A 19,266-nucleotide genomic window follows, 5' to 3' on the forward strand; every position below is an offset into this window, starting at 1 on the left:
GTTGACCGTCAGGTGGCGCCGGCAGTCCAGGAAGGCACGGGGCAGGCATCGGAGATCCGCGCGTGCTTCGGGGTTCCGGTTCCCGACGGTCAGCAGCCGTCAGGTCCGAGACTCCTGGGAGTGGGTCAGGCGGAGACACGTGAGGATCAGACTGCGACACATCCCTCCCCGAGTCGACGGCCACATCGCACGCTCGGTCGTCACGGCACAAAGGAAGGCCATGTGGTGCCGCGAAAGGTTTCAGACGGGAGGGGTGTACGTACCAACGGCGTTTTCCCCATTTAATCTGAACACACTGGGGTCGAGCAATACGCACGACTTCCACAGGTCCCCTCCATGGTCTCAACAATTTAGGGGACGTGGCCAATGGGGCATGTGGGCAGTGCAGCCAGGCCTTATCGCCTGGTTTCCAATCGTGCGTATACACCTTTCGTGCATGCAATCTTTCGTTAGCGATCTGGCGAGATCTCGAATTCAACCTCGCAGCCTCCCGCGCTTCAGCCAGTTTGGCGATATTAAATTTGATGTGGTCGGCCAATTTAGACTTCGCACGTGGCTGGGAAATCCCCAGTTGGGCATCCATGGGCGGATCGGCCTCTCGCCCATACATGAGAAAAAATGGGGAAAAACCCGTCGCCGCATGGGGTGCCATTCGATAGGCCGCAAGGACCCCCGGTACCTGTAAGTCCCAGTCAACCTGATCGTCACAGACCTGTTGGCACAACATAGAAGTAATCGTCCTGTGGAGACGTTCAACCATTCCATCAGTCTGTGGGTGGTACGGGGAGGTACGCACTTTTTTCGTACCAAACAGGTCGCACACCTCGCGCAACAAAACGCTCGAAAATTTTTTTCCCTGGTCAGTCAACAAGCGTTCGGGGGCACCTTTGTCCAAAACATAGCCCTGGACGAAGGCGTCCGCCACTGCCGCAGCCGACTGGTTGGCGAGCGGCCATGCCATGGGCCATCGGGTGAAGTATTCTACGCCAACTAGCAGGTACTTGTTACCCCTAGGTGTAACGGGAAAGGGCCCCAAGATGTCGAGCGCGACCAGTTCGTTCGTGCGCGAAACCTGGATGGACTGTAGCGGTTGATTAGCCGCTACCGGCGGCGGTTTTCTTTGAGCGCATCCCACACACCCCTTGAGGATGTTCGCCACGTTGCTCCCCATACCCGGCCAATAATAGTCCCGCTGGAGTAGGGCGAGCGTTTTATGAAATCCCAAATGCAGGAGTCGCTCGTGAGCAGCCAGAACGACCCTACCCCGCATAGCAGATGGCACAACAAGCGTATGACGCCGGGACATATTGTCCCGCTTCATCAGGAGGCCCTGCCTGACCACCCAGGAGCCGACCCCCGTCTCCCCCACCCCGGGAGCCTCTGCCTTCCGACGCAACGTGAGTAGGGAGCTGTCAGCCATTTGGAGACGGCCCCACTCAATAAGAGGCAACGCGAGTAATGAGTCCCCGCACGCGGGAGCGGCAGGTACGTCGACCCGTGGGGCGTCAGTGGCGGCGAGCAGAACTTCCGCGGGGACGGCGACAGGGGTTTTACACCGCGCCGATCCCAGAAGACATGCGCATTCCGAGCGAGGCGACAACCGCGACAAGGCATCCGCATTCGAGTGCCGCACACCCTTACGGTAAATGGTCGTGAATTGGTAGTCTTGGAGGACCTCCAACCATCGGGATAATTGACCGGAGGGTTGTGCAACCCGCATTGCGTACTGGAGCGCCGCGTGGTCTGTACGAACAGTAAAATGACGGCGTAGAGATACGGCCTGAATTGCTGGAAAAAAAAACGATCGCTAGCAATTCACGACGTGTCACACAGTAGCGCTGTTCCGCAGGTGACAAAACTCTGCTACCGTAGGCGACCACCCGTTCGACACCCCCGACCACCTGCGAGAGCACTCCCCCGATACCCGTGTTACTGGCATCCGTGTCAAGCAGGAACGGTTGCGTGAAATCGGGGTAACACAAGGGAGGAGCCCGCACTAAGGCGTCCCGAAGGGAGCAAAACGCAGCCTCCTCCTCCGGCCCCCAGTGAAACCTTACCCCTTTAGCCGTCAAAGCATGTAGGGGCCTGGCTATGGTGGCAAAATTTTCGACAAAATGGCGGTAGTAGGAGGCAACCCCTATGAAGCTGCGGACCTCAGTGACTGAGGTTGGCGTTGGCCACGAGCTGACGCAGTGCATCTTAGCAGGATCTGTAGAGATCCCTGAACAGCCAACGATATGCCCCAAGTACCTCACCGATTCCCGAAGCAGGTGACATTTAGCTGGTTTAAATTTTAATTTTGCGGAACGCATGCTGAGGAACACCCCCCTCAATCGTTGGAGGTGCTCCTCGAAAGTCCGGCTGAAAACGATGATGTCATCGAGGTAAATCAAGCAGGTGTCCCATTGGAGTCCTGACAAAACCAATTCCATGAGCCTCTGGAACGTGGCGGGAGCGGAATGTAGCCCCATGGGCAATCGATTAAATTGAAATAGGCCTCCAGGTGTCCGGAAAGCGGTCTTTGGTTTCGATTCCTCATCGAGGGGCAATTGCCAAAATCCCGAAAGCAGGTCAAGCGTCGAAAAAAACCGTGCCCCCGCCAAGGCATCTAGTGACTCATCCATCCTGGGGAGTGGATATGCGTCGGCCATCGAGATTTTATTTAGGCGGCGGAAATCCACACAAAACCGCAAGGACCCATCCTGTTTTTTAACAAGGACGATGGGAGCACCCCATGGACTGGAAGAGGGCGAAATGATGTCGGCAGCCAGCATGTCATTAACAGCCGACTGCACATGCTCCTTCTCGGCTGGGCTCAGCCGGAAGGGATTCTGCTGAATTGGGGCCGCATCACCCGTCGCTATGTGGTGGTGCAACAGGTCCGTGCAGCCAATATCGTACTTGTGTCTGCTAAACACATTAGCGAATTCGAGTAGCAGGCCCCTCAACGCTCCCAACTGCACACTAGACAGGTTACTAGACCCAGCACACAACGAGTCCAACCAATCTGTATCCTCCTCTGATGGAGGGTGCGGATCGAGGGTAGAATCCACATGTGCAACGAGCTGTTCATCCACGGGTAACGGCGCCGCGTGAGCAAGCACAGTGCCCTGTGTAATAACAGCTGGTCGCGACCCCGTGTTCAGAACCATAACGAATGGATTCCCGTCCGCCCGCACCATGGTCTGAGCTACTGCTAAATCGAGGCCCCCAACAGCTCTGTTTGACGGCCCCAACAGAACACCCTGTTCTGCCGCATCCACCCCGAAGGGTTTCCGCAACCGAAGGGGTACCAGCATCTGCGATCCCGGGGGCACTCGCACAGTCTGAGTTGCCAGCGCCTGGACCGTTGCACAAACCGTGCGTATTTTGGTAGGACTTGCCAAAAATGCAATACGCCGACCCGATGGAAGCTCAATACAGGCCTGATCGATGAGAATTTTAATGGGCATTTTAGCCAGAAAGTCCGTACCCAGTAAACAAGGAACTGCCAGGTACGATGAAACCAAAATAGGACCCGCCAATTTAATATCGCCAATACAAATTGTCGCCCGAATCTGTCCGACAATTCCCAAAGAGCCCCCGTTCGCCGTGTAACATGGTACGTCCACCGGGAGTAGGGGTCGACATTGGACGGGGAGGATGTTATAAATTAGGTCCGAAATGATAGTGGCCGATGCACCCGTGTCCACCAGCACCCGGACCTCAACCCCGTCAATAAATCCCGTTACTACGGACGACCCGGCCGACGCAGCCACTATCCTGTGAGCCAACTCAGACCATTTGACTGCTCCCAGGCCGTGTACGAACCTCCCTCGCCGAACCGAATCCCCGGCCCCAATGCGCGGTCCCTCCACCGCGAAGCGGCGACCCGAGTGTGCTGTGTATGTGGACCGAGCGTGTGTGGTGCCGCGACTTGCCGGGGGTAGCTGGGACGACTTTGGCCCTTGGTCGTCGTCCAGACGTGGTCCTGTGGCGCGCTGACGCGGGGCCCGGCACCCGGACGCGACGTGACCCCGAAGGCCGCAGTTGTAACACATGACGAGAGACGTCGCAGGTTTTGGTTGCTCCAGCTTGCGGGACGATCGCATGGGCGAACGACCTCCCGATCTCCAATCCCCCGGTCTCGCCACGGTGAAGGCCTCCTCCCGAGCCGGAACAATCTGAGGCAGGTGTCGCGATCCCCACTGATGCACAGACGACCGTCCGCTTGCGCTTGAGGACCTCGTGTGCATGGATACTTGTAGCAACCCCCAAGGAGCAGATGTCCATTTCGTCAGCCGTATTGATGGGGACCCCCAGGTCGTGGGCCAACGCCAGCAGCTGCTCTGTCACCATGGCGTCCTTCCCCTCCTCGTCCATGCGGGGAAAGGCGGCATCCGCCAGGGCGAGCAGCGACGTGCGGTAGGCGAGCGTAGTTTCTCCGTCCACTTTACGCCGTTCGTAAAACTGGTGGCGACAGGTAGAGGGCGGTCCAAACACCTTGGCCATGAGGTGTAGCGCGGCCTGGAGCGTGGAGCGGGACGATCTTGGGGCGGATGTGAAGGCCGCGAGTGCGTCGTCGTCCAGCGTCGCCGGCAGCGCACGTAAGGCAGTGGCGTCGGACCACCCCGACATTTCTTGATGTGCGAGAAACCTTCGCTGGAAGGCCCCCCAGTCGCCCCCCTCAGCCTTGAACGCCATCAGCGCGGGCAGTCTTTGTTGGAAGACTTGGTCGTCCTCCTCCGATGGATGATTTTCCCGCGCACAGCTGTGGTTGAAGAGAATGGCGGCTCCTTCAGCAGGTGCATGGTGGAGACTTTTGGCGCGCGCTGATGACGCGGGCTGTGTAGAGTGGAGGTCCCTGACCACGTGGTGTCCACGCTTCCCGCCAATCGATGGTGGATCATCAAAATTGGCGCCAATTTCAAAATTTGAGGCGCGGAGCGCATTCTGGCGGGATCCTTCGGGCCGCGCTTCCTCCTCCAGCCTCGTCGTCGTCCTCCCGCCTCCAGAAGCGGTGATTTCTGCCAAAATAGAAGCGGCGGCGAGCAGCAACTCCGCCAGGCGGGAGTGCGCATCCTGGAGGCCGATGTCGGACCCGAGCGGAGCGTCGGGTATCGCCGCGAGGTGCTGCGGCGTCGGCATCTCCTCGTCCTCCCCTCCCGCGGCTTGTAGTTCCGGTACGTCGTAGTCGTCTTCCCGATCTCGCTCGTGGGTATGGGTAGTCTTCCTAGTATCCATCATTTTGAAGACAGGTTTACTTCTGACACCAGTTGTAATGTAGTAACTTGGCAGGAGACGACTTAACGGGTAGCACACTTTTATTAACACCATACTTAATTACACGTATGGCCAACTGTAGCCTAAACTGCGCGGTTCCCCCGGCTACACACCCACGGGCTCTTCCGCCCCGTAGCTTCTCGGGAACCCACCCCAACTGGGGTATGAGTCTCGCCTCTGGGTCCCACAGCCTCGCCCCACATGGACGTCAGACCGCGGGTCCCACAGTCTCGCCTCTGAGCCGCACAGGGCCCCGGCCCTTACAAGGACAGCGGGACTAGGGGTCTCAGGGCCCTATCTCTCCAACTCCGTCTTCGATCTTCACTGGTTAAACAACTCCCCGAGTGCTCCCGCGCGTCCCCCTTTATAGTCCTCCGCTCCCGGGGAGGCGGAGCCCATGCGGACGTCGCTGAGAGCACCCACCCCAGTTGACCAATCACCACGCGCTGCCCCACGATCCTTTTTCCCATCTTGTGTCAGCGCACACAACCACGCACCACGCGCTGCCCCGTGATCCATCACTGTCAGCGCGCGTCACCACTATACCACGCGATGTGGCCACACCCGGCGCGCTCACACACGTGCCGCCCTTGTCAGCGCGTACCGCCACTACACATCCATTAAATCAAACAGACCAACGGAAGTATTATAATTTTGCAGAATTTTAGCAGCATTTGTTGAATACCGCAAAGCAAAAAACTCCGGTCTGGGTTTCGGCATTCAGAGTCTCATGAGAAGAATCGTCCGGCTCGATTGAAGCAATGCGGGGTGAGTTACACGAGAAGGACAGGAAGATGATAGCCGATGGACAGTCACGGAGAGTCACGATCAGTCACGATAGGTCACGATCAGTCACGGAGAGTCACGATAGGTCACGATCAGTCACGGACATTCACGAACATTCACGATCGGTCACGGTGTGGCAGCGATAGCCACGGACTGGGAACATGGAACACGTGCCTAGGACATGAACCCCCCCCCCCCCACCTCTTACCCCCCCACCACCTCTTACCCCCCACCTCTTACCCCCACCTCTTACCCCCCCACCTCCTACCCCCCACCTCTTACCCCCACCTCTTACAACCCCCCCCCACCTCTTACACCCCCCCCACCTCTTACCTCCCCCCACCTCTTACTCCCCCCCCACCTCTTACCCCCCCCACCTCCTACCCCCCACCTCTTACAACCCCCCCACCTCTTACCCCCACCTCTTACACCTCACCTCTTACCCCCCACCTCTTACAACCTCTCCCCCCCACCTATTACCCCCCTCCACCTCTCACCCCCCCCACCTCTTACCCCCACCTCTTACCCCCCCCCCCCACCTCCTACCCCCCACCTCTTACCCCCACCTCTTACAACCCCCCCACCTCTTACCCCCCACCTCTTGATCCATCACTGTCAGCGCGCGTCACCACTATACCACGCGATGTGGCCACACCCGGCGCGCTCACACACGTGCCGCCCTTGTCAGCGCGTACCGCCACTACACATCCATTAAATCAAACAGACCAACGGAAGTATTATAATTTTGCAGAATTTTAGCAGCATTTGTTGAATACCGCAAAGCAAAAAACTCCGGTCTGGGTTTCGGCATTCAGAGTCTCATGAGAAGAATCGTCCGGCTCGATTGAAGCAATGCGGGGTGAGTTGCACGAGAAGGACAGGAAGATGATAGCCGATGGACAGTCACGGAGAGTCACGATCAGTCACGATAGGTCACGATCAGTCACGGAGAGTCACGATAGGTCACGATCAGTCACGGACATTCACGAACATTCACGATCGGTCACGGTGTGGCAGCGATAGCCACGGACTGGGAACATGGAACACGTGCCTAGGACATGAACCCCCCCCCCCCACCTCTTACCCCCCCACCACCTCTTACCCCCCACCTCTTACCCCCACCTCTTACCCCCCCACCTCCTACCCCCCACCTCTTACCCCCACCTCTTACAACCCCCCCACCTCTTACCCCCCACCTCTTACCCCCCTCCACCTCCTACCCCCCCCCCACCTCTTACCCCCCCACCTCTTACCCCCCACCTCTTACAACCTCCCCCCCCCCACCTCTTACCCCCCTCCACCTCTTAGAAGCTTCGTGAAATTCAATTCCGCTTCGCTGCTCATTAAGCGTCACGCCAGCCCGCGTGATCGCTCTTATCGTGTCACACATCTTCCTCCTGCCCCCCCTCTACCCCCCCTCTACCCCCCCACCGCCACCCGGCTTTTCCCGCTCCCCGCTCCACTTTGATCCCTCCCCTCCACCCCTCGACTCCCCCCTCCCCACTACCCACTGCTCCCCCCGAATCCCCCACGCGCCCCCTGCCTCTCTCCATGAGCTCTCAGAGATGGAATGGACCAGTGATGAATAAAGCAGAGCCCTGACTCTGCTGCTGCTGTTGTTGTTGATGTTGTTGATGTTGTTGTTGTTGATGTTGTTGATGATGTTGTTGTTGACGTTGATGTTGTTGATGTTGTTGTTGATATTGTTGATGTTGTTGTTGATGTTGTTGTTGATGTTGTTGATGTTGTTGTTGATGTTGTTGATGTTGTTGATGTTGATGTTGTTGTTGATGTTGTTGTTGATGTTGTTGATGATGAGACATTGAATGGCCAAACCGGCCCAGAGCCTCGCTTGTATCGAACCAACTCTGCTGATGAGACGGAACTCCCAGAAGGCCGTGCGTGTGCGTGTTGTGGATTGGGGGGCGAGGGGGGCAGGCGGGGCGTGGCACGCATCCAGCAGTGGGTAGACCACGGCTGGTGACGATGATGAACCCGCCGCCGCCGCCTTGAGCTTGGGACCCGGGCACGGCTCACATCAGTGGCGAGTGGGCCCGCTCTCCCCTCCTCCCCCTGCTCCCCCTGCTCCCCCCTCCCCCCTCCTCTCTCCCCTCCCCCTGCTCCCCCTGCTCCCCCTGCTCCCCCTGCTCCCCCTGCTCCCCCCCGCCCTCCTTCTTCCCCCTCCCCCCTCCTCTCTCCCCTCCCCCTGCTCCCCCTGCTCCCCCTGTTCCCCCTGCTCCCCCCCGCCCTCCTTCTTCCCCCTCCCCCCTCCTCTCTCCCCTCCCCCTGCTCCCCCTGCTCCCCCTGCTCCCCCTGCTCCCCCCCGCCCTCCTTCTTCCCCCTCCCCCCTCCTCTCTCCCCTCCCCCTGCTCCACCTGCTCCCCCTGTTCCCCCTGCTCCCCCCCGCCCTCCTTCTTCCCCCTCCCCCCTCCTCTCTCCCCTCCCCCTGCTCCCCCTGCTCCCCCTGTTCCCCCTGCTCCCCCCCGCCCTCCTTCTTCCCCCTCCCCCCTCCTCTCTCCCCTCCCCCTGCTCCCCCTGCTCCCCCTGTTCCCCCTGCTCCCCCCCGCCCTCCTTCTTCCCTCTCCCCCCTCCTCTCTCCCCTCCCCCTGCTCCCCCTGCTCCCCCTGTTCCCCCTGCTCCCCCCTGCTCTCCTTCTTCCCCCTCCCCCCTCCTCTCTCCCCTCCCCCTGCTCCCCCTGCTCCCCCTGTTCCCCCTGCTCCCCCCCGCCCTCCTTCTTCCCCCTCCCCCCTCCTCTCTCCCCTCCCCCTGCTCCCCCTCCAACCCGCGCTGAACCCGCGTGGTGAAGTATGGCCAAGCAACTGCCATGACTCACGCGGCTATGGTGGTGACGCTCATCCATCCAGCAGTGGCTTGAGTGACCAAGGGCCCTACGCGTGATAATTGTTTATTTTATTATTCACGATGAGACCTCCTTTACCAGTAGCGAAATATATTAATGGAGACTAGGCTCTAAGAAAAGCTGTCTCGGGTGTGGACCAATCAACTTCAAGGACAGTGCATATTATTATCAGAGTTGTTTATTTTTGTTTGCATTTTGACTGCTTGTGTTGTGGTTATTGCAAACATGACCACTTGTATAAAGGTGTCAGTTTTTGTACCAGATGAAAGGGTAAAAACTTATTACTATATTTTATTATTCACGATGTGAATAGAGAGGGAGAGAGGGGGAAAGAGGGTCAGAGAGAAGGAGCGCGAGGGAGAGAGGTCAGGGAGAGGGAGAGAGAGGGAGAGAGGTCAGGGAGAGGGAAAGAGGTCAGGGAGAGAGGTCAGGGAGAGGGGGAGAGGTCAGGGAGAGGGAGAGAGGTCAGGGAGAGGGGGAGAGGTCAGGGAGAGGGAGAGAGAGGAACGCGCCGGTGACCAACAAGGAGAAGATCCCGTTCCTGCACCTCCTGAGGAGGCACCTGGCTGGGATCCCGGACGACGAGTGCGTGATTGTGGGGGGCGACCACAACTGCACAATCGGCGCCCTGGATCCTTCGGGGAGGCAGCCGGGGGGAGTTGGGCCGAAGAGGGAGATGGAGGGACTCCTGGAGGAAGCCGCCTTGGTGGACGTGTGGCGCATACATCACCCGGGCTGACGCCAGTTCACGTACACGAGGACGAGGCGCGATGGCTCGGTGATGGAGTCCAGGCTCGACAGATTTTACATCTCTAAGAGCTTTGTGACGTGCGCCATAACGTCTGGCATCAGGGCGGCACCCTTCATGGACCACAACTCATCGTGCTCCATGTCAGGCTGGAGAGGGCCCACGAGAGCGCGTCCCACTGGCATTTTAAGAACTCGCTGCGAAAAACCAAAACGCAGTTCGACTCTCTGGCCCAGTGGTGAGATATGGGCAAAGTGCACACCAGGCTGTTGTGCCAACAGTACACCTGGGGGAGCACCAGACTGAAGAACGCGGACATCACCGACATGGAAGCCCGAGTCCTCGAATTGGAGGGTCGGCTCGCCGAGGACAGTGACCTGTTCTTCTCCGAGAATACGAGGAGAAGAGGGAGCGTCTCAAAGGGCTACAGGAGGAGCAGACGAGGAGGGCGTTTGTGCGATCCCGGGTGAAGCTCGTCACCGACCTCGACACGGGATCCCCGCTTTTCTACTCCCTCGGGAGGCAGAACGGGAGACGCAAATCCATGGAGTGCCTCTTTGATGGGGACGGTGTCCTGGCGCACGAACTCCAGCAGAAGTCGACCATCATCAGAGACTTCTACGGCTGCCTGTTCTCCCCTGAAGAAACATCGAGAGCGGCCCAGGTGGAGGCATGGAGTGGTCTACCCACCCTGGGGGAAGATGGGAAAGAGCTGTTGGAGCAAAAGCTCACCAGGAATGACCTTGACGCAGCTGTAAGAGGACTGGCCCCAAATAAATCCCCAGGGTTAGACGGGCTAACAGGGGAGTTTTACGCCGCTTTTTGGCCATCCCTACGGGAGGACTACAGAGAGGTACTGGAGGAAGCCTCAGTGACCGGGGTGATGCCTCAGTCTTGGAGGAGGGCGGTGCTCACTCTGCTTGCCAAGAACGGAGACCTGAGGCACCTACAAAACTGGCGTCCGGTGTCCCTACTGAACACAGACTACAAATTATTGACAAAGGCTCTCTCCCTGCGTCTGAAAGGGGTGATTGCACAAGTCGTAAACAGGGACAAGTCCTACGCCATCCCCGGACGAACCATCCACGATGGCATCTTCCTCGTCAGGGACCTAATTGCGGTGTCCCAGAGGTTGGGCATCCCAATCGTGTTTCTGGCCCTTGACCAGGAAAAAGCTTTTGACAGAGTGGACCACAAATACCTACTGGGTTTTCGAGATGGTTTTGTCCGAACGATCCGTCTACTCCACACCAAGGCGGAGTGCGTGATCAAGGTCAACGGCGCCCTCACTGCCCCGGTCAAGTTCGAGCGAGGAGTGAGACAGGGATGCCCTTTGTCAGGCCAACTTTCTGTGCTCGGTGGCAGAAAACGGAGAGCTCTGCATGGAGATATGAGCTACGATCGGAGACCATAGGACTGCGAGGAGTGCTGGGTGCAGATGCAGCACTTGTCGTAGCTTAAATAATTACATAGAAAAGAAGGGGAACATAGAGAGAGACAGTAGGGTAAGGGGGGGGGGGTAGAGAGAGAGGGGGTTAGATAGGGGGTAGAGAGAGGGGGTAGAGAGAGAGGGGGTAGAGAGAGGGGGTAGAGAGATAAGGAAGGGGTAAGGAGGAGGAGAAGAGCGTGCTTCTTCGTGTTGATGTTTGTGTGTCCACGAATAAAGTAGCACAAATTGATTTTGTTTCACAATGGTAAAATACGTAAAATATTTCATTTTAAAAGGGGAAGGGGGGGGCACATAAAGCAAAGCAATGGAAAAAAATGAAACGATGAACGAAGCAAAAAAACAAGAGGGAGAGAGGGTGAGAGAGAGGGAGGGAGAGAGGGTGCGACATGTTCATGCAGAGCTCCTCGCCTTTCTCTACAACTTCTTCATCTTTTTTCTTGGGATGTATTTTCACTGACAGTAAGTGTCTTGCTTTCTACACGTTATGATTACTTGTTTCCTTATTTAGACTTCTTTTTTTTCGTTGTTCTTTTCTTTTTAAAACTGTTCAGGGTGTGGCTGTGCTCTCTGCAGTGTAATGGTGTCTTTGTTCTCCACACAATCCCCCACTTTAATTTGAGAGTTCATTTCATAATTGCGCTTTTTTTATTTTCATGTCGATTTTGAGTTATTTTGTTCCTCAAACAATTTTTGAGTTTTGTGATATTTTTCGTGATATTTTTTTCGTCCTTCTGTCTGGTGTGGTTCCACGTTAATACACCCATGAGACTGTGTCAGTAAGTCTCGAGGTGAGGACAGAGTGTCAGCGAGGCTGAATGCAAAGAGATGGTGCTAGCAAGTCTGGAGGATCTTGGTTGGGAAATTCCCCAGAGTGTCCAAAAGAGACAGCTGCGGAAATTCCCCCAGAGAATCCACGAGGATAAAAGCAGGACAAGAAGAGATGTTCGGGGCCTACAGAGAGGGACTCGGGCCGTCATCGCTGTCTTCACGTCGTAGCTGTCTTCACGTCCTCACTGTCTTCAAGTCATCACTGTCTGCTCGGTCATACGAACTCCACGTCGGCATTATCTCATGACGACGTGGACCTAAGCTACGTTACGTGCATTAAAAGATACCTCTAAAGTTCGAGTCCGGAGTCATTGCAACTGGTGTCAGGAGTGGCAAGAATTAAATGTTAAGGTACGTCAGAAGAAAAAACCCACCGGGTGGAACTTCGGACGAAGGAGAGGAAGTTGAAGAAGCCCCCCTCCAAGCCGCCCCAGGAACAGGGATCCTGGTCAACGAAACCCTGGAACGATCGGGAATGGCGGGAGAAGACGGAGCCGGACGCCAGAAACTGCAGCCACAAGCCACCGAGGGGTGGCAGGAGGTTGCAGGGCGGTTCGACATGCTCCTCACGGCCGTCACACAGCTCTCTCTGCAACTGGAAGTGACGGCGGCGAGCAGGGGAGCCGTGGAGAGCATGGGACGAGACGCGACTGAAGAGCCCTCGCGATCGGCAGCTACGATGCTTGCTTTGGCGGAGCCAGTGTGATCGCCGACCACAAATGCCGCCGCGACTGCGGCGTATGCGATGCCGTGATGCAGAAACCGGCCGCCATGGCAACAGCGTCCCGGGGAGCAGCCGAGCCGGCTTCGAGGACGCAAGAGAGAGCGTCAGAACGACCGTGACGGCTGCCCCCCGTCAAATAATTCGTCGCTGCGGGTGGGGACTGGGCTGCTTTTTCTTGCCATTTTGAGGTGGCCTACCAGTCCGTAGGGTTGATGGAAGAGGAGGCTCTGCGGGTCCTGCCAACGGCCCTCGACAATGACGCTCTTGTGGCATTCCGAGCCATTCCAGTCGAGGGTCACAATTCGACGGGCCTACAGGGAGATGGCGGCAGTCTTTGAGCCACCATCCAACACACGTTAGAAGTTCCTGCAACGGAGGCGGGGGGAGGCTGAAATGCCCCTCGCTTTGATGGTGCTTGGGCAGGCGGCCTAACCTCGTATAGATCTGGCCGCACTGGACTTGCTAACGATGGAGAAATTGCCGGTGTTGGCACAGGGGACGGGGATCTTGCTGCCTGTCGTTGATGAAGAAGCGCAGACGTCCCTATGGGTGGCCAGGTGCCTGCAAGCTCATGGCAGCATGAACCGGCGGCCTCGGGTAGTAGCCTGGGCAGGTGAGCCCCTGTTGAGCGGTGCCTCGACCGCCCGATCGGCAAAAAGCAACCACACGACGCGCAGCAGGATTCGGAGCTGGAGGGGGAAGGGACTACGGCAGTACAAGGCTGGGTTCAGCGGCAGGGGGAGACCTCGCGGCGTCCTCGAGATTGGAGGCCTAGAGGGGAGGTGACCCCCTGCAGCAGAGACCTGCCATCACCTGCTTCAAATGTGGTCAGCCTGGACACATCGCCTGAGGATGCCTGAGTGACGCCCGACCAACTGCTGCGTCACCTACATCCAACCTTCCGCCGATGTCCGCTACACAGCCCCAGCAGGCAAAGTCGTGACACACCAGACACCCGGCCCGAACCACCTCACGTATCTAGATCACAGAGTTCGAACGTCATTTACATCCCTCATCCCTTAGCCATCGACGAGGTACAGCAAGTGCCCACTCGAGGCGGCTGGCCACATTTGAGCACCCAATGGATGAAGTTGGCTCGCCGGGTTATGGCGGCGTCGACCTGCACATCGGCGGTGGCTGGCTACATCGAGGGGGTGGAGGTACGCGTGTTAATAGACACCGGGGCCTTGGCCACTATCATCTCACTAATAATTTTTGACACATTGCCATCAGGGAGCCGTTGCGTTACGCCAGTAAGGAATGGGCGTATTGCGGCTAACGGAGGGAGCATAGGAATCGTGGGCCAGGTAGAAGCTCGTGTAAACATTGGGGAATTGGAAATTACGGGACCTTTATTGATTTCCAAAGCACTGGCAGTACCATGTCTTTTGGGTACTGATTTATTTAGTGAAATGCCCCTAAAATTCTGACGGATTTAGGATGTATCGAAATGCCGTCAGGACAGCAATTATTTTTTCTGAACTCCCCGGCTAAAAGTCAGGTTGCGAATGGTTCCATTGTGGCCTTGGTAAAGGAATCAGTAGAGATTTCGCCAGGCACGCGAATGTTAGTCCCTCTACGATACTGCAACCGCCTTAACTTGACTGACCCTGAGGCAGGAGTACTCCTCACTCCTGCTCCTCACTCCTGCTCCTCACTCCTGCTCCTCACTCCTTCAAACACAGCGACCCAGGGCCTCAGGCTGGTGGGGGCGCAGATGATTTTAGGGGTGAACCAGGAGCCACTTTTACAGATCCTAAATGTAGGAGTGAGACCCACAGTGGTACAGGCGGGTACGGTGCTGGCTCACGCGACGGCTGCAGGTTGCGAGGCTGATGAGTCCGCTGGGGGGGACATCATAGGCACAGTGGATGAAAGGACCAAGGCTAATGAAAAATGGGCAGAAGAATTGTGCGGGGAAAACCAAAATCTATCCGAGGCACAACGCAACGCTTTGCGGTCGTTGCTACAACAATTTTCTGACATTTTTAGCAAGAGCAAATTCGACATTGGTCGTACCTCGCTGCTACAGCATCACATTGATATGGGCCATGCTGCTCCCATTCCACAAAACTCATATCGGCTGAGTCCTGCCGAAAATAAAAATGTACAGCTGGCAGTAGAGGAAATGTTGGCAGCAGATATAATCTCACCATCAACAATCCCCTGGGGAGCACCGGTGGTATTGGTTAAAAAGCAGGATGGAAGCTTGAGATTTTGTGTTGATTTCCGAAAATTTTACAAAGTCTCAGTGGCAGATGCATATCCGCTTCCACAGATGGACGACTCCCTTGACACATTATCGGGCGCCCGTTTTTTTTTTATCCATATTGGATTTACTTTCAGGGTTCTGGTAGCTGCCCTTGGACAAATCATCAAAACCAAAACTGCATTTAGAACACCTCAAGGGCTGTACCATTTCAATTGTCTTCCCATGGGATTACATTCGGCACCGGCCACATTTCAGAGGCTCATGGAGTTAGTCCTAGCAGGACTGCAATGGATTCGTGCCTCATTTATTTGGATAATGTGATTGTATTCGGTCGCACGTTCGAGGATCACTTGCAACGGTTGCGAGCGGTATTCTCTAAAATACGTTTGACTATTCTAAATTTTATACCTGCAAAATGTCATCTTTTACAAACCTCAGTACGTTATTTGGGCCACATTGTTAGCGCTTCTGGCATAGCTACAGATCCATTTAGTTGCCATTTATCTTGGACACGGATGCCAGTGACCTAGGCATAGGGGCTGTTCTCTCTCAAATTTAAGGCGGGGTTGAGAGGGTTATTGCTTACGGAAGTCGGGTCCTCACATCAGCAAAACAGCGGTATTGTGTCACCCGCCGAGAACTTTTGGCCATGGTCCACTTCACCCAACAGTATAGGCCGTACCTACATGGCAGGGAGTTCGTTATTCGTACTGACCATGCAGCCCTGCAGTACTCTCTACGAGTGGACCAGCCTTCGGGTCAGCTCTCGCGCTGGCTAGAGATACTGCAAGAGTATTCCTTGCGCGTGGTCTATCGAAAGGGCTTGAGGCACTGCAACGCAGATGCATTATCTCGGTTGCCACCGGAAAATAATGTGCATGTGCGTTGGGTGCGGGACGCTGCAGACCTCCTGCAGCTGGGTTGCCAAAGGTCGTGGCTGCGCTTGGTGAGACTGAACCAGCCGGGGTGGTTCCACTCACGGATAATACTGTGGGGCTCACGCTGCTGGAATGGGGGCAACTCCAAATGGAGGACAGCTCTCTGTTAACTTTGCGACGCCACGCTGAAGCAAATCACCACAACCCCACCTCTAAGGGAGTCTCGCGAGTTGTGCTCCAACAAGGGTTGCTGATGAGATGGGACGAGGTCGCAGAGCGTCAGTGCCTAGTGGTCCCCACTTTCCTGTGGGGAAAACTAACTTGAGTGGTACACGAAATTATGCTGTTGCACCTTGGCAGCTGGAAAACACTCCTAACCTTACAACGGTACTTTTATTGGCTGGGGATGTCAAATGATGTCCACCATATTGTGGCGGGTTGCACGGAATGTGCGCGCTGAAAGCCCCCATTGAAAAAACTCAGCCCCCGTTACAGTCCATCACCGTGTCCCGAATCAATGCAATGGTGGCACTAGACATCCTGGGACCATTTCTGTGTACACAAAAGGGAAACAAGATTCTATTGGTTGGGGTAGAATATTTTACCCGCTGGCCTATGGCTTGGCCGCTGCCTGACCAAACATTTGCATCCATCGCAGAGGCATTTCTCCATGGCTACGTTTTGGACAAGGGGGCCCCTGAGCAGCTTCTCACTGACCAGGGGCGAAATTTTTCATCCAAACTGCTGCGCGAAGTGTGTGAGTCACTAGGCACTAAAACGATTAAAACATCACCATACCATCCTCAATTGGATAGGATGATAGAACGCTTGCACACACAGAACACTAACATCTATGCTCTGCCAAGTGGTAAATGAGGCACAAACTGATTGGGACTTGTATGTTCCAGGAGTTCTCACAGCATATCGAATGGCCCCACACGCCTCTATGGGATTCTCCCCGTTTTCTCTTATGTATGGCCGGGAAAATGAATCAACCATAGAAACTCAATTGGGTACAGCCTCAGGCAAGAAGAGTAAAACATCCATTTCCAGGCCAATGCTCGTTACGCTGAGTCGTGTGTCAGAGGAGCGCGAGGCAGCCAGGGAAAACACCATCAGAGCGCAAGCCGCTAATGAAAAGAACACCGGGTGGCGGGAACATGTGCTTCCATGGGCGGTCGGGGACAGGGCATGGTTACATTGCCCACAGGTTCCGTCGGGTACGTCTCCTAAGTTGCACTGCCCATGGCAAGGTCCAGTGGAGGTCATAGAGGTGAAACGGCCGCAGTGTGGGCGTCGCCGCTGGTTTATCCACCCGTCATGTCTCAAACCTTATGTACATCCACACCCAGACAGCTCATCCCCATGTCCTGTAAGGCCGATGTCTGGTGTGTCCGACGTGCCGAGGCGCTCGGCTACAGAAACTGCACGGCAAAGGAAAGTTGTGGTGCCGCCCACAGTTTCCACACCATCTATTAGCCCGGGGTGTCCCAAGAATCTGTCACATGTGTAATAAAAGACTCCATCAGGCACTGCTGGTCTCCGCTTGTCTTTTATTCAGGTTCTTCTCCACACCCCGCTGGTCTCCTCCACGGACCAGCGTCGTCTCACGCGCGCCCCGCGCACGCTCCCTCTCGCGTGCCCCGCACGCTCTCTCTCTCGCGTGCCCCGCACGCTCTCTCTCTCTCTCGCGTGCTACGCACGCTCTTTCTCGCGTGCCCCGCACGCTCCTCCGTTAGCTCCTCTATTCCCGCACTCCGCACACCGCTGGCCGACGGTGTGCTGAAGTCCTTCGGCCTCGTGGCCGATGGCGCGGATCTCTCTCTCACCACCCAACGTGGCTCAGACTCTTAACTTCCCCGACTGCCCCGATCTCTTCTGGGCTCCCACTTATATGCATTCCCCCCACGTGACCCTGACTCCTCCCCTTCTGGATCGTCAGATCCAGCCCCGCTGGCTCCGCCCCAATTCACCTCGCCTCCCATTGGAGCCGAGGTGAATGGTGGCCTCTCCCACACGCCCCGCAGACCAGGCTCCGCCCCCCAATACCCCGGGCCATGTGATTGGACCAGAGCCCAGCAACAACCCCATTTACGCTCGCATTACACATGCAAGGGACCGAACTTGGGAGCCTGCTCGAGTTCATCAAAGGATGCCGGGGATGGGCCCACCCCCCCAAGGCAGTTGGGCGAACCCTTAACGCCCGGGGCGGCACAAGATTCTGCAAGAGACCAGGGACTGCACCGAGAAGCGGCTCAAAGTGCGCAAGGATGTGCTAGTAGGCCCAAAACCAACCCTGGGACATTCAAGATCCCCCTCTTGAGCCACGTGCGGATGTTTTGTTGTTAAATGTGTTATTGTTGTTGTTACTGTGTGACTGGGGTCACACTACTCATCCCTTAAAAAAGCCTGTTCAGTTCGCGATTGTCGTATGTTTGATTACAAAATTCCTTGCTAAAGTTCTGCCCTAACGAACAGTTCCACTAAAAATGGTTAATAGTCGAGACGGCTAAAAAAATTTAAGAGGGGGGGGGGGGGGTGATGTAAAGACTGTGTCAGTAAGTCTCGAGGTGAAGACAGGGTGTCAGCGAGGCTGGATGCAAAGACAAGGTGCAAGCAAGTCTGGAGGGTCTCGGTTGGGAAATTCCCCAGAGTGTCCAAAAGATACATCTGGGGAAATTCCCCCAGAGAATCCACGAGGATAAAAGCAGGACAAGAAGGGATGTTTGGGGCCTGTGGAGAGGGACTCGGGCCGTCATCGCTGTCTTCACGTCGGTGCTGTCTTCACGTCCTCACTGTCTTCAAGTCATCACTGTCTACTCGGTCATACGATCTCCACGTCGGCATTATCTCATGACGACGTGGTCCTAAGCTACGTTACGTGCAATAAAATAAACCTCTAAAGTTCGAGTCCAGAGTCATTACACTAGCACTGTACCACACGAGTTGGTGTGAGTGCAGTGCACCCCCCTTTAGACCCGCTTTAATTTCGTGCTGTGTGTTCACGTTATTATCATTTTGTTGGCGTGATTCTTTTTCTAACATTTCTGTTTTCTTCTCGTGTAAAATACTGAGGACTATAACAAGCTTTACCTTCTCTCCAGGAGAGCTTTGGGTGAATAGCAGTAATAGTATTAAGATGGGCCATCTTTATATCATTACTTTCATTTATTTTTGGTAACAAAAAATTCGATCGAAGTCTACATGGAAGCGCTGGGCGCCATCGTGCCTGAAGGTTCAATAAAAGTACGCCTCCAAGATGAAAAGATGGCAAACGCTGCCATGGAGAAGGGGCTGACTGTTAACGATTGGCACCTCACCTTGGAGCCACTGTCATCGCCATCGGTACGCGTAATCGTATCCAACGTCCCCCCCTACATTCCTGATAAAGACATACAAGACATTCTAGATTTGAAGTTTTCGTGACTGCAAGGATCCATACTCTTAGTTTTTTTCGGTAAAGTGACGTAGGTTAAAAAAAAGAAACCAAATAAATTGAATCACGACGTTTCGGAGGC

The sequence above is a fragment of the Lampetra fluviatilis genome, chromosome 54, assembly GCF_964198595.1.
Source record: "Lampetra fluviatilis chromosome 54, kcLamFluv1.1, whole genome shotgun sequence".
Classification (NCBI taxonomy): Eukaryota; Metazoa; Chordata; class Hyperoartia; order Petromyzontiformes; family Petromyzontidae; genus Lampetra; species Lampetra fluviatilis.